At 38.6% G+C, this 14,573-nt stretch overlaps 1 protein-coding gene across 17 annotated transcripts in view; it reads left to right on the forward strand.

Moving 5' to 3' along the window:
- The window catches only part of LOC127067562 (protein turtle-like), a 187,955-nt gene that overhangs the window by 62,787 nt on the left and 110,595 nt on the right, over positions 1-14,573 (forward strand). For 15 of the 17 annotated variants that reach the window (XM_051002632.1, XM_051002619.1, XM_051002630.1 and 12 more), the window contains exon 3: positions 11,836-11,874. The gene's annotated coding sequence lies outside the window, so the exon portion shown is untranslated. Of the gene's footprint in view, positions 1-11,835; positions 11,900-11,926; positions 12,048-14,573 lie in introns of those variants that run through there. The other 2 variants (XM_051002620.1, XM_051002627.1) reach the window with 2 other exon arrangements.

A 14,573-nucleotide genomic window follows, 5' to 3' on the forward strand; every position in this document is an offset into this window, starting at 1 on the left:
CTCTCTCTTTCTCTCTCCCTTTCATGCATATATATAAATGCTTGTACAGAGAGAGTGTATGAGAGAGCGAGAGATCGAGAGAGAGAGAGAGAGAGAGAGAGAGACACAGTGTCGAGAATGTCGACGTATGAGAGAGAAGGGAACCGCGCGGTGTTTGCACAGTCACCGGCAAACATTGTAATCCGGTAACACTCTGCCTGCGAGGATTGGTTGCGGCTGGAGGGACGTGCGGAGGAAGCGGGAGAAAGCGTGGGAGAGAGGAAAACGTGTTCTCGCACGTAGATATCTATGTGTATGCACTTGTGTGTGGACGTCTGTATGTATGTGTGTCAACGAAGAGAAGAGGTGGGGAGTTGGTAGGGTAGAAGAGAGGGATGAACGAGTCGATGTCAAGTGATGGTCCGGTGACACTTTATAGGCCGAATGTCAGTCAGCTCACACAAAGATACACAGTGTGAATGGACGAGCAAGCACGTTGCTCTGAATTCGCTTCGAATTACGCTTTAATGTTAAAACTACTGCGACCTTGTTCACGGAAATATGATCTGGGGGGCTTGAAAGTTACCCTCGTTTTTATCGCTTTTTCTTTTTATTTCATTTATTTCTCAAAAGGTTTAAACCAACAGTAAAATGCAAAATCCTCAAGTAGAACGTATCGAGAGGTATCTTTGAAATCAGGATATAGTGGTTCGTAGATTTGATTTACCAAAAACTTAAGAAGAATGTTTTCGTAATGGTAGATTAATAGATAGAAATATTCAAACAAGAATAGATAAGTAAACAGAATGACGGCGTAGTAATAACAAAGTGATTCATAAACAATTATTCCATAAAGTCCTTGTTAAACTGCAAGGAAAAGTTATCTTATCAAGGATGGAACAACAAGAAGAGCAATGTCCCAGGGCCTGTATCCTATTCGTCATTTCGTATTCATTGACTAGGCGACGAAGGAGATGGACGCAAGAGAGGCGGAAGGAGAGTAAGAGAGAGAGAGAGAGAGAGAGAGAGAGAGAGAGAGAGAGAGAGAGGATTACAGGCGAATTAATCCAGCGCGAGGGAATTCGGCTCGACTTATGGAGAAGGAAGGAGGTTGGTGGTTTCTCGAGAGACGTTTCGCTTAGTTTCATCCAGGCGTTAAGGTCGCTTCTGAATTGGTCGATCTGCTGCTAAGGGCTGCTACCTTTGCTGCTGCCGCAGTTAGTGCCGTTGCTGCTTCACTGCAGATAGCGATACGAAGTTGCTCGAAACTCTGACCGCGACTTGATAAACTTTTGCTTTTCGACTATGAGAGTTATTCGATGCGACGCGTTTTACCTTTAATGTCTACCGTAAAATCTCGTTACTAAGGGAAGGTAGAAATAGAAGATCTATATATAGACATTACGTTTCTTAAGCCCACTTCCACTCTTTACTCTTTAGTCTGTCAGCGAATCACTAGAAGGAAGTTGAACGGTCGTAATACGAGTTTCTCATTTACTTTCCATTCGGATTTTATTCGGAAAGTTCGTTTGACTTCGCCACGATAATAGCTTTTCTTAGAACGCTTTTTAGATCAAGTCTTGCTAGATTCGATCGACTATTTCATTTCGCCGTCGCTCATGCTCTCTCGTTCCTCTTTCCTTCGATCGTATTCATGTTCGTTTGAAAGGAATTACGAGTGATCTTGAAATTGAATAACATTCTAGGATATTCCCTCGTATGTTATCAAATCAAACGACTATCTATGGTTTATGTTTAAATTATATTTTTTATTTCTCGTGGTATTTGTAATTGAATGTTTTGAATAAGACATCGTGTAATATTTTATAATACTATCTTTAGATACGTTGGTCGATCTTCTATCTAAAGCTGAGTAAGACAATTTTTTGGAAGCAAAGAAAAGAGACCTTGATGACATATTGACATAACGACGTCGTCAACGGTATTTAGAGGTAGCTATACGAGGGTAAAGAAAGGAGGAAGAGACTTTTAGAAGGGGTAGTAGCCGAATAAACCAGACAAGCTTGACACGAGAAACGAATGGCTCGTCGTAATCGCAGAACCTAAACGCCCGGCATTTGTTATCTTTAAACCGTGTAGATGCGAGGGGTGACTCGGACAAACCGGAAAAGATATCATGAGAGGGTTGGAAGGGACAGCAAAAGAACGTTCAACAGAATGATTAGCGACATTTAATGCGAACTCACCATAGATTTTATGTCTTCCTCCTTCTCTCCGCCGTTTCAAGGGGTGAAAAAGAGAAAAGAAAAGATCTTTTTAATTACATCGCAGTGGAATAATATCGTATAATTTTATTAAAGTCCGACCTTATTAATTCCGGGAATTCCAAAAATTTTCTTGTTGTTTCAACGAATATATTTCAATAATAATGAATTAATTTTTTTATTCGACATCATTCTTTGAATAATTAAGATTCTTCAACGTAACATAGGCACGAGTGGATATAACATAAAGAAATGCAAAGAGAGTAACGGCTCGCGTCGTAAGAAAGAAGAAGAGTAGAGGACATACAAAGTTGAGTGCAGAAAATGTTGCTTGAAAAGAAGGAGAGATAGAGACAGAAAGAGAAGGGGTCACCAAGAACGGTTTATACACAGTAGACAGTAATGGACCAAAGAGAGCGCCTACGTTGAGTATATAGCGGGTGGAACGACACAAAGGAATGTGAAACTAAGGCAAACATTTTTTTCTCGCACCGGCTCTTTCCAAGGCGTGCGCCCACTACGGATATACTGCATACGCTATAATGAAACAAAGTGCACTCTCCGGTAATACGAAAGCAATTCTTTTGAATTCGACAAAAAAAACGAGTAACCTCTTCGAATTATTCAAGATTTTTCTTTCATCCTCCAATACCAGTTTTCTCCGTTCGGATTATTCGCAAATAACTTGGCAGACGTATTCTCTTTTATTTTTATTTTTATTTTTATTTTTATTTTTTGCTTAATCCATTGATATCTTATTATGAATCATCTTGAGGCGAAATACTTGTGTCTGATATGGAAAGGATCATTCACTGTAACCGTGCATAATCAAAAGTCTATTGTTTTGATCAAACGCAGAAGATAGTTCTGCATATCAGAAGATCCAAGACATACACACACACACACACACACATATATATATATATTATCGACCGGCTTGGTGAGAACAGTTTGCGACGAGCTTGCATTGATAATTATCTCGGTTCAGATATCCAACTAATTTATGCTTACATCGTTGGCGGACGTCAGATCCTACGGTGTTGGAAGCACTATAGAGAACACCACCATCGCGTATTTGAGCATTCGAGTGCCCAAATTAAGCTCGAGTCGATGTTGAATCAGACGATGCTCCACTTGTGGAAATGCGAGAAGCACAGTACGTTAATCAGATTATTTGGTAGGTTTGTATCATCTGAGAAATCTATTTCGATAGAATCTAGACTTATGATTGAATGTTTCTACAAGAACAATCATTTTAACATACCTATCTTCATTAGAATAAAGACTGATTTATAAAACATTATTATCTTTCAGTAATGAGGTACACGAGCAGGTTTTTTATATATTACAAAAGATAAAGTCTTTTCTCTCATTATTTCGTATTTAGAATATATAAAATGAGGCTATGTTGGACCGTTCATTCTATTTTTCGTTCAATCGACAGGACAGATCCATAAGATCTTCGTAACCTCGAAGCTTCCTACATGATATACCTAAAAGCCTCGTTCTCCTCCATCTCGTTGTATCGAGATTATGGGTTTATTATAAAAGCCATATCCCTGTTGCATTTTAGTCAGCTTGCTAGTGTGTATATACCGACGGGCTAACCCCCTTTTTATTCAACCTCTCTTACAGAGTAAGAGGGTAAAGCATGCTCCGAACGAGGTGGTAGCGATATAAAAGACGAGAATATTAGTTGCACATGACTTGCAAAAAACTATTAGGTACTATTTACCGCTCGAAGTTTACTGGCTTCAGCTATATGGTAATGTACTATAAAAGCTTCACGTAACTATAAGAAACATAAATCGTCGGAATGACTTAAATTTTTTGAGAATTCTCTTAATTTTTCGCGAAAATGTTAACTTTATAATTACAGTTGTTCATTTGCGATTTAATAATTTTATCGCTTTGTTTTACAATTTCGCTCTTTGACCTCGTAACTTTTTGGTATTTGCAGAATTTCGAAATAGAAATCGTTTGAAACAAAAGCATTTAATACGTGTTACGTACATTCATGGTTCATATAGAAAATGCCACGCGTCTCGCTGTCCTTTTTTTTTTTTTTTTAATACAATCCGCGTTAGCATATACATTTTTCCATTATGTTTTTTAATTAATCGCCTCTGGGTAGAGAGTATGGATGATGTAACGCGATAGAAATATCTCTGTACGGTTTGGTTCGTTTACGTATATAAAATGAAACAGATCAGAGCATTCGTTTTGCGAGACACGAGAGGTACAGATTTGTAAATAAAAAATACGAACATCTTTTGCATTTGTTACTTATTTTTTTTTAACTTCAAAACAAAAAAGGATTGCTTCCGGTAGTTGTTATTTCGATAATTATGGTAGATACAATTTTTAAAAAATGAGATGTGAATGATGTTCCGAGATTTTACTTCAAATTTATATCTGTATACTATATGTACGTATATAGAAATATAGAAATTTACATGTATATGCATAGGAATATAGAAATTTCCCCAAAAAAGTAACAAGAGGCAAGGAAAACGAGAGAAACGAGGTCGGCGACAGAACAAAAGGGCAGAGGGCTCGTTGACTCCGTTATAACCGGCGAACACATAAATTGGAGGACTTTCGGTGTCGGATGGGCAAGAGAGGAAAGGGGAAAGTTTGCTGGGATGGAGGGAGGAACTGTGTTGATGGTACTGATAGCAATTTGTTTCCTTTGTTTCTCTTCGCCATTCCTTTCCGTTTCTTCCCACTAACACCTTTGCTTGCTCATCTAAAGTGATGGTACCTCAAAAGCGTTGATAACCAAATTCATTGTATTATAGTACGAAGATGCTCGAGGAGTAAATTTAAATCTTTGGAGCGTTGGTTTCTTGGTGCAGTTCTGATATTTTCTTGATGTGAACTTACGTTACTCCACCAAGTAAATCGAAGAATCGTCCATGCATTAAATCTCAAAATAATGGGATAGCAGAGAAGGAAAATAAATGGGTTATTATACGGATCCACCCTTCTTGGGCATCACCCATCTCTCTTTACCACTACGTGCAAGTTCAATTGGATTTTATAGGCCGACTGTTAATTATTCCTCTACAACCCTTACCCGACCTTTTCTTTCTCCGACTTTTCCTTCCCTTTTTCTTCCTTGAATCCGCTATCTCCGGACCGTAGAAATAATAATTTCTCGATTTCCCTTCACCCGTTACTCTCAACTTTCCTTTCCAAGTAGCCCGGGAAGAGAAGGAAAAGGAGGAGAGCCGCCCTTAATTGGCACGATTAAATTAGACATCGACGATTCGTACGAGAGGAGAGCGAGACGGAATGCCATGGTTACGGCCAATAGGAACGTAGTATCCCTTAACGCCTGTATCAACACCGTCTAAATGTGGTTGAAAGTGCGCTTCAGCATTTTTCTTGGTGATAAATGTTTATCGATGGCAGTCATTGTATAACGAGCGCTCTTTTTAAAACTTCACCTTGGGGAAAAGTAGTCAATTAGAGAGTTATTAATTGAATAACTTCGATAACAGTATCCACGTTGTTCATGTTTATTAATCCGTTATAGCGTTTTCACAGTTTTCAATATCGCTTCGATAATACCAGAACAAAATTGTTCCATTGGTCGAGCTATCGATATATTGAATGTTAATAAAACAAATTGCGCGAAGCTCGTTCAGAACATTTCAATGAGTATTACCTTCGTAAAAAAAAAAAAAGAGAGAAAAAATAGAAAATTTTTGGAAGCGTGGATGACTCGTGTAACAGACTCTACGTGAGATATATAAGCATATGTATTTGTTCGTAGGAACGCATCTTCTATGCAAAATACAGTAACAACGGTATGGGAGATCGAGGCAATATACGTAGTCGATATATCGCGAATGCCTATTGTCGATCGATCACAATACGCGATAATATCAGGCCGACGTATTCGAAAGCGATCCACGTTTCTAAGTATCTTATATCGGAAGCCTCGATTTTATCGGCGAGAAGACGTTCTCGCTGTTCGATCGTAGCGAGGTCTTCGACTTATCGCCAAACATCGAGAATTCTTCCTGTCCTATATTTCAAAGTGATTTATGCTTCTTGCATTCACTGGGAGATACAGACATTCTTCAGAGACATATACACGGACTCGTCAGTAATAAGCGACAGTGAAAAATTTCCTCGAATGATTTTTATGAATTAATTAACTTATATTTAAATTTATATATAAAAATCTATCGTTTTTTTCAACAATTATAATTATGATTTTAAAGATATCGGCACTCGATAAATTGAATTTATTACGAAGGAAAAGTGAAAGAAACAACGATGATCTTTGTTCGTTTAAGAAATTCAATTCGATCAAGCGTGATATGTAACGTTCGAATTTACTAGAAGAAGTCGTTTGAAATATAGGGGAAGAAATAGAAAAGGAACGATAATTGACGACGGGTTTGAGAGATAAAGAGAAAGGGAGAGAGACAGATGTCCTGTCGGATCGAAGGGAAACAACACGGTCATCGCAGAGCATTCGTATTTTGCACTCGATTCGAGTACATTTCAAAGTCGGTGCGCTGATTGGAGGATCTCGTAGTCTTCCTTTCTGTTCTTCGATCATTATCCCTAGAGATTGTAGAAAAAGAAGAAAAAAAAGAGGAAAGAAAGATAGATAGAGACGAAGAGAATGCGAAGTCTCTCGACCGATTTCATTCACCTTCGATTATTCCCTTCGTTTTTCGCGTCACTGCTATGCTCTTAGAAAAAGGAAAAAGATGGAAAGGAAATGATAGAAAAAAAGAGAGCAAAAGAGAGAGCCAGAGAGAGAGAGAGAGAGAGTGTGTGTACGAGAAAATACGAAGGAAAGAGGAGACTCTAAGATGACGGAGGTTATGTGAGGAGAATGGGAATCCTGGCGTGGTATTAGCTAGGGAATTTTCTATTTCAGATTCCGCGAATCCATTTTATCTTAAACTTCGTAATTCCATACCGCCTGCCTACCCACGAGCACGAAGGAATTCACCAGCGCGACCTTTCATCCTCTCTGGATAATCCAGCCGCTCCCTCTTTACCTTAACCACCTATCTTCTTCGGTGTCCAACTGCGGGAGACAGAAAGAGAGAGAAAAAGAGAGATCCAGACAAATAAAGAGGTGGGGACAGAGAGGATTCTTATATCTTTTTGGTGGACACTGAAGATACTACAATCAGTTTCCGCTTTTACGAACTTCTCCTTTTCAATATTGCGGTATGGTATACACTCTGGAAGTTTCAAAGGTTTGTTCCACAGTGCTGATCATGAAATTGTTAGCGAAATGAAGTCGAGTGAATCTTCAGTTTGGATAAGTTTAGATTTAGCTGATACCAACGTATTGATATCCCATTGATATCGATGTTCTTGATGAATTTTTCAAATTGTGGATATTGATTTGATAAATCGATTATTTTTTGCAGACATCTTAAGAATTTTTTGATCGTGCCCAGAGAATAATAAGGCTGCGAAACGAATATATCGCTGTCGTAGGGGAGCTTGATTGGGGTGTGTAAGGGATGTTTTTTTTCTGACAGTAGCAAATATATATTTAGATTCGTACGTATATGGGAGTTGCATTTGCAGTTAGATAGCCGTTTTGCAAACATACTTGACCCATTAATCGCTGTACTATTTCGTCCTCCGCACGTGGGACTGACAACGTAGCAGCCGCGTTTACGATATAGCTATATTCAACATTTTCGACCTAAAAAGAAAAGGGAGAAAGGGAGAGAGAAAGGGGGAGGGTGTGAGAGAAAAGCAGACGAAGCGAATGAAACTCGAAACGATTTTTTACGTGTGTCGCTTATTAAACTACGAACAACCTACTTTCGTTTTATTGTATTTACTTTTATTCTTCTTTTTTTATTGCCGTTAATTCTTTCTCTTCGCTTTTAAACAACGCTTAAATATTTTCATTTTAATATGCTGAATAATAACTCGATTTGAACACATGAGCATAAAATTTCATCTCGCTCTTTCGTTATTCGGTAAATATCATAAATTTTTTGATTTTAATACTTTTAATGCTTCCATCCTATATGATTAAATCGAGAAAAAAAACAATATCATCATGCACCACCAATATCATTCATCATTATTTTGTGTTATATATGAAGATAAACAAGCAATATCCTTCGATCGAAATAGATTTGTTAATTCATTTTGCAGAAGGCGGAACATCATTTCTTTATTACTTTGGTTACTTCAGGATTAAACAGTAAAGGATTATAGAATCCTATTATAATCTGCCATTATAATAAGCTCTCTTATTCCTACGAAATAATAAAAATCCGATTCTCATCTTATTGCACGAAAGGAAGATTGGAAACATTATAATGAAGGAAGTAATGAACGTATCACGTGATTGTATAGTCGATTTGATAGAAATAGGAATACATAAAGATTGCAGGTAAACATACAGCAGCGTAATATAGAAACTCCACTACAATGGGTAGGATAATCCAAAAAATACAGTATCTTTTGTTTCGCTGAAACTCGCGGCATCAGCTGCTTGGTGTCGTTTTATAAAGGGTTGCAAAGTTTAGCGCTTTCACTATTCCCTACATGGAACTGAAGGGGTACGGGGTTTAGGGAGCTTAAAACTCTGTCACCGAACGACAATACTTTTCTAAACATGACGTTATCGTGCATCCTGGATGGAAATTAATTTTCAGGCAGGTCGTTGTCAAATTTCAACGCGTGCAGTTTCGCGCGTGTTGCTTCTTCTCTCAAGCGACCCTTCGAACTCCTCTCTATGTTACACCTTCATTCCATTTCGTATGACATAGAAGCATACGCATACATGTACATATATATATATATATATATATATATATATATATATATGTAGTAAAACACACGTAGGATCATTTACACATTTAGGAGAAACGTAGCAATCTCTCGTTTTCAGCAGTCCTAACGCTTGCCAGAGGGGAATTGGACAAGGTATGGTAGAAGGGATGAGCCTGCTGGATGTGTATAGGACTCCAACGCTAACGACCCCCACTCTTCGTCCTTCCCTTCGTAACGTAATTGAATCACGCTTCCCGGCTAGCGAGGCGTAAAACGTGGATTAAATACGGCGCATACGTGGAACCGAAACTCGTCGCACAGAGGGACAAAGAGAAGAGCAAGAGAGATAGAGAGAGAGAGAGAGAGCGAGAGAGAGAGTGGGTTCCAGAGTGATTTGAAAAGGTTTTCCCACAACGGCTCCGAATCGTCGAAATTTCAGGCATATAAAAGGTAGAAACGACGACGAGAGCTGGGCTTACATGTTTTCTCCCGGCCAATGTCGAGGTCGGTGCTCGTCAGGCATACCCTCTAATTTATCCATTCACGATACTTTGATGCCCATGCTTTTTCTCTCTCTTTTCTCTCTTTTTCTTTTGGCCTTTTACAGTCGTTGACGCAGTTTCCCTTCTCGGTTCATGTTAAACAAAAACATACAAGATACAGTGAAAAAAAGAAAGAAAGAGATAGGGTTTCGATGAACAGAAATGAGATTTGCGTTTGATGAAGGGCTTTTGATATTTATTTATAAAAGAACGTATGTGGTTTTTGATCTCTTCTACGTATCAGTTTCTCTTTCTATTTTGTTTGGACAGTTCTCTTTTTTTCTCTATCTCTCTTTGTATGTAAGCTTTTTTAACTTTTTTTTTCGAATCATCAATTTTGTTTCGTGTTCGGAGATCCAGCACTCTTGTAACCGAAGGCTGGACGACAGTAGAAAATTACGAGAGTACCAGATACACGTTGATACAGGCTGAAAATTGGATAGAGAGAATCGTGAATGAGATTCTATGAAAGCATGCAATCCGAAGGAGCTTGTGCAAACCAAATTGCTTTGTCTCGTAGTCTCAACATTTTCCTTGTTATTTTAAGCTTTCTTTGTTCCTTTCTCTCTCTTTTCTTCTTCTTACTTTTGCGTTAAAAATAACATCGTTTTAAATATTTACATCGTTCGTATACATTGTTCTGTTAAGAACGATTTTACATATTCCTTATAAAATTTTTATTCAAAATCGTTTTCTTGCAAAGTACAAACGTTATTCATCCAACATACATATCTTGTTCACCTGACAATGTTTACGAAATTTATGAATGTTACGATTATTTCGGGAGGATCCTCTAAGAAACCATCAATCTCGACGACCCAGTTTCGCTTGCAAGCGAGACAGACAGAGAGAAAGAGAAAGAAAGAGCTAGGATTCTTTCCTACATAGCGTACGTTTATGACGGAGTTGCTCTCAAACTGTTTTGTAAGAAAGATAAATAGGCTTTTTCGATAAAACTTACTCCGACGCTCTTTCTCATTCTCTCTCTTTCTCTGCGGACAGTCCTACCATTGAATTATATTATTATTCGAGCTCTGATTTATTGCTTCTGCACGCTTAATAGGCGCCGTGATTTTTTCTAAAACGAACGATTAAACTCATCCCTTGTTTAATCGCACTAACGCAGAATTCCTAAGATTCTTCGTCTTTTTCTTCTTCCTTTTATTTTTTTTTCTGTAGCATCATTAAGTAAACCTTTCTAACGAGGATTTAAATTTCGTAGAATAACGATGATTTTTCTGTTTTTAATGAGAAGTAAAATCATAGATAACAATCGGTTTTAAAGAATATTTTGTCTAGGTTCATCGTCGATAGAAACTTTGGCGCCGTTAAAAAGCTTAACGCGTTTCGCCGATTCCCGTTTGAAACACATTGGTAACTTTCGATAGTACCTTAACATTCCGAACATGTACTTTGAGTTAAGTAACTCGCACGTGACAGGAAGATACAAAGCACCCTTAAGGAATTCGAAACCACCTTTTGTCGATGCTTCTTCCTCCGACAGAAGCTCAGGACGATTATATCGTAGATTTACTTTCTTCTAAAGGTGAGGAATACAAAGCACAAAAAGAAAGAACGAAATAATCGAGTTTTCTGTGAAACTTTTGATGAGATGTTTCTCAAAAAAGTAATTTGAGAAGATGCATCGACCGATGACGAACACGAAACTTATGGGGAAGGGGGAGTTAAAGAGGGTGGCGCTTGGGATCAGAGCTCGCGATTTACCGCAGTAATTACCAAAATTACTGCACCGCATAATGACGGTAATTATCGCCGTAATTCGTGGTAATTGCAGCGGCAATTACAGAATGCGAACACCGAAGGTCGAGTGCGATGGGGTTAAAGGTTGTAGGTATCGTTGACTGGCGACAGCGTCTTCCTGGAGTTTCCTTCCTTCCTTCCTTCCTTCCTTCCTTCCTTCCTTCCTTCCTCTTCTCGAGTTCGATCCTTCGTACCTCGTTATCGATCCTTGTCGAACGAAAATGGTCATACAATAGGATAACTCCGATATCTCGTTTTCTCAATTCTTTTTTCTCGAAGGAGAAGTCCTTGATAGTAAAGGATCGTTCTTAGTTCCTTTTTCAACTCTAATTGCGAATTATCGGTTAGGAAACTCGTGAATAATATTTCAAGAGTGGTTATCGTCGCTTCAATGGGAAATAATTTTCCTTTCCTCCTTTCTCATAATTTTCGATCCTATTCAAGAATTATTTTCAAGGGTCGGCTCGAAACGATCAGTGTAATTAGAACAAAGATACGATCATTGTTTATTTTACAAAAGCAATCGTTATTTTTTTCTGTTACAGAAATGAATCGTTACGGAGGATGAGGATTCTTGGCACCGGGTGAGTTTATTCAACAGATACCAAGGTAAAAAGTAAAGAAAGGATAGAAACTCGAGACTCGAGCCGAAAACTAGCCCAGAATTACGGTTATCATGGAGGCGACTGCGAGGTCTTGCATACTAAACTACCTTCCCGTGACTTTTGCCCTTAACTTCCACCCTTAAATTCTCGTGGTAAGCTTCTTCTAATTATCCTACCTTCTTCTAATTGTCTCTTGCGTGCGACGAAGGGGACAGTCATGTTTACCAATTATCCATGAACGAGGCGAATTCGGTTTGTCTTTTTTGACTATCGAAAATAACGCGAACGAGTTAATTTCTCGAGCTAAGATGTCGTCACGGGCTTTGATAAAAGTCAACGTTCATTCCTGGGCAGGGTTGCGTCTTTAAAATTAAAAGGGGTCGTGAAACTCGGATGGAAATGCAAAGTAGCAAGTTGAAAATGAGAGAGCGGACTATTTTTAATCTTGCATTGACTCTCGAAAGTCCCAACGCGTCGTCTCGCTTGGAGTTTAAGAGACGAAAAGACGTCGATTTAATGGCGGACGCTGCTTCTCTCTCTCTCTCTTTTTCTCAGGGTAAGGGAGAGAGAAAGAGGAGACAGAAAGGTTGTGAGTTCTTGCACGGAGGAAAAGGGCGAATCCTCGAGGCGTACGAGGAGAGACCGAATCCGAGGCTTTTTCCTCTTAATGACTCGCGAAAAATTTTCAATGCGTCCCGACGGCCCGTCTTTTCATGAGGAATAATAAATGGCGGATGGCATCGGAGAGCAGAGCAGAAATGCGATGGCCGACGAGGTGCCATCGTTGGAAATGTGCGAAGCTTAGAACATGTTAGAGAGAGAAAGAGAAGAAAGGAAGAAAAAAGGAAAAAGAAAAAGAAGGAACATCGTTGCTTTCCAAAGAGGTTAAAAGAAGAACTACACAGAAGAGAAGAGAGAAGTAGAAGGAGGGTACTGGCCGGTACTCTCCTGGCAGCCATAACACTTTTGTATATTTATCACCCTTTGAAAAATGTCGGTGGAGATCTTCTGAGTCTAGGGAGATGATACCGCCCAAGACTATTCGTCAAAGTAACCGGAAAGTTTGTCACGACCTTGTCCTTCTTATTCGTTTTTTTTTGTGATAGTTTCCTTTGAGAATTAACGCAAGATATATTCGAAGATCACAGAAATTCGCATTCTTACATTTTCTTACTTTTCTTTGATACATTTCCTCCTCTACGGAAACAGGACTGTTAAGCCTAGAAGAGTACCATTCGAAGGGTTTACAAAACTTGATCCTTGCTTACCGATCTACACTCACAAAGTGATCCTTCGAAAGTTTCAAAGGTATCGAGAGTGATCGACCAAAATTTATCCTCCCGTAAGGTTTAACGCTAGTAGTATTCCTATAGTGAGGCCCGAAGGGACTTAACCCGTGACACGATACCAAGAAGACCACTCTGAACTTTCTCTTAAGACGGATCGTTCCTCCGTAGAGACGATCTTACACCCTTCCGGTTCTCTACAATGTTCCTTTCCATCCTGGTCCGCTTCCTTCGCTTTTATCTCCTGAGAGGTTTACCATGACTCTGAGTAATAGTTTCCTTCGAATAAATGTATTCCGTGTGTTCTCGAAGAGGGAAGTAATTATTTGGAAAAAGTAGCGAGACGTACCGTATAGTCGAACAAATGGGGAAGGAATTGCGTATCGTCTATGGTCAGACTGAAAAAGAGTTAAGGCAATGCGTGTAGTTAAGCCATATAGAAAAATGATAAATAATGAGAAAGTTTCAATGTATATTTTGGCAATGTATATAGAATTGACGTATTAACAGTGGTTAGACGAGATTAAAATCGCTTTCGTTTATAGTTGGTCATGGTAATTAATGCACGAACTTAAAATCTCGAGTACGACGTTGGTTAATATCGGTCCATTGGGTCCTACGTTCGATCCCGAAGAACGAAGTTAAACTGGAAAATGTATAATCTCGCAACAGAGTTTTATTAAGAGGAGCGCTTGGTGGCTGTAGGAAAGTTTCTCAAACTCTCAGGCTATACTTGGGCGGTTTAATGAAAGCTATTGTTCGACTCATTCGAAATTGCGAGCTTTTAGGAATTTTGTTCGGAGTATCGCGGATTCTCGGATTTAAACTTTGCACCGAAAATCTCGCATTAAGAATATTTTGTCAAAGTGACTACTCTAATTTACATTTTTGCCGTATTCTGCTTTCGAAATCCACAAATGCTTTTATCTGAGATCTAGTCGGGTATCTTTCTAGATCTGACGAAAAATAACAACGTAGCATCCTTTCTATATTTTTTACATTTGCCTAATTAAATACAGCATTATCCCTTTAACGTATTTTATATAGTATACAGCTCTTAATCCCTTTCTATTATATTACACATAAAACTATAATACTCCATTACTTTTCATAAGTTTAAATTGCGTTGTGATACGCAAGATTCTTATTTCATATCGAATGAAATCCAGACGGAGACTAACGTCGAGGTATTTGAAACGAAGAAAATATTGTCGCGAGTTAGGATTGAAGGAAGGAAATAAAGGAAGAATTTCGCTCACAGTGGGATACCAATATAGAGCGACTTTATGCGCCGTCATGTCGAATTCGAAAGCAAGTAAGAGTAAGAGAAAGTAGATAAGTAGACGGGAAAAAAAGATCAAGAAAGGAAAGGAGTGTGATAGTAATTCGTTA

Source organism: Vespula vulgaris, chromosome 11 (genome assembly GCF_905475345.1).
Source record: "Vespula vulgaris chromosome 11, iyVesVulg1.1, whole genome shotgun sequence".
In the NCBI taxonomy this organism is placed as follows: domain Eukaryota; kingdom Metazoa; phylum Arthropoda; class Insecta; order Hymenoptera; family Vespidae; genus Vespula; species Vespula vulgaris.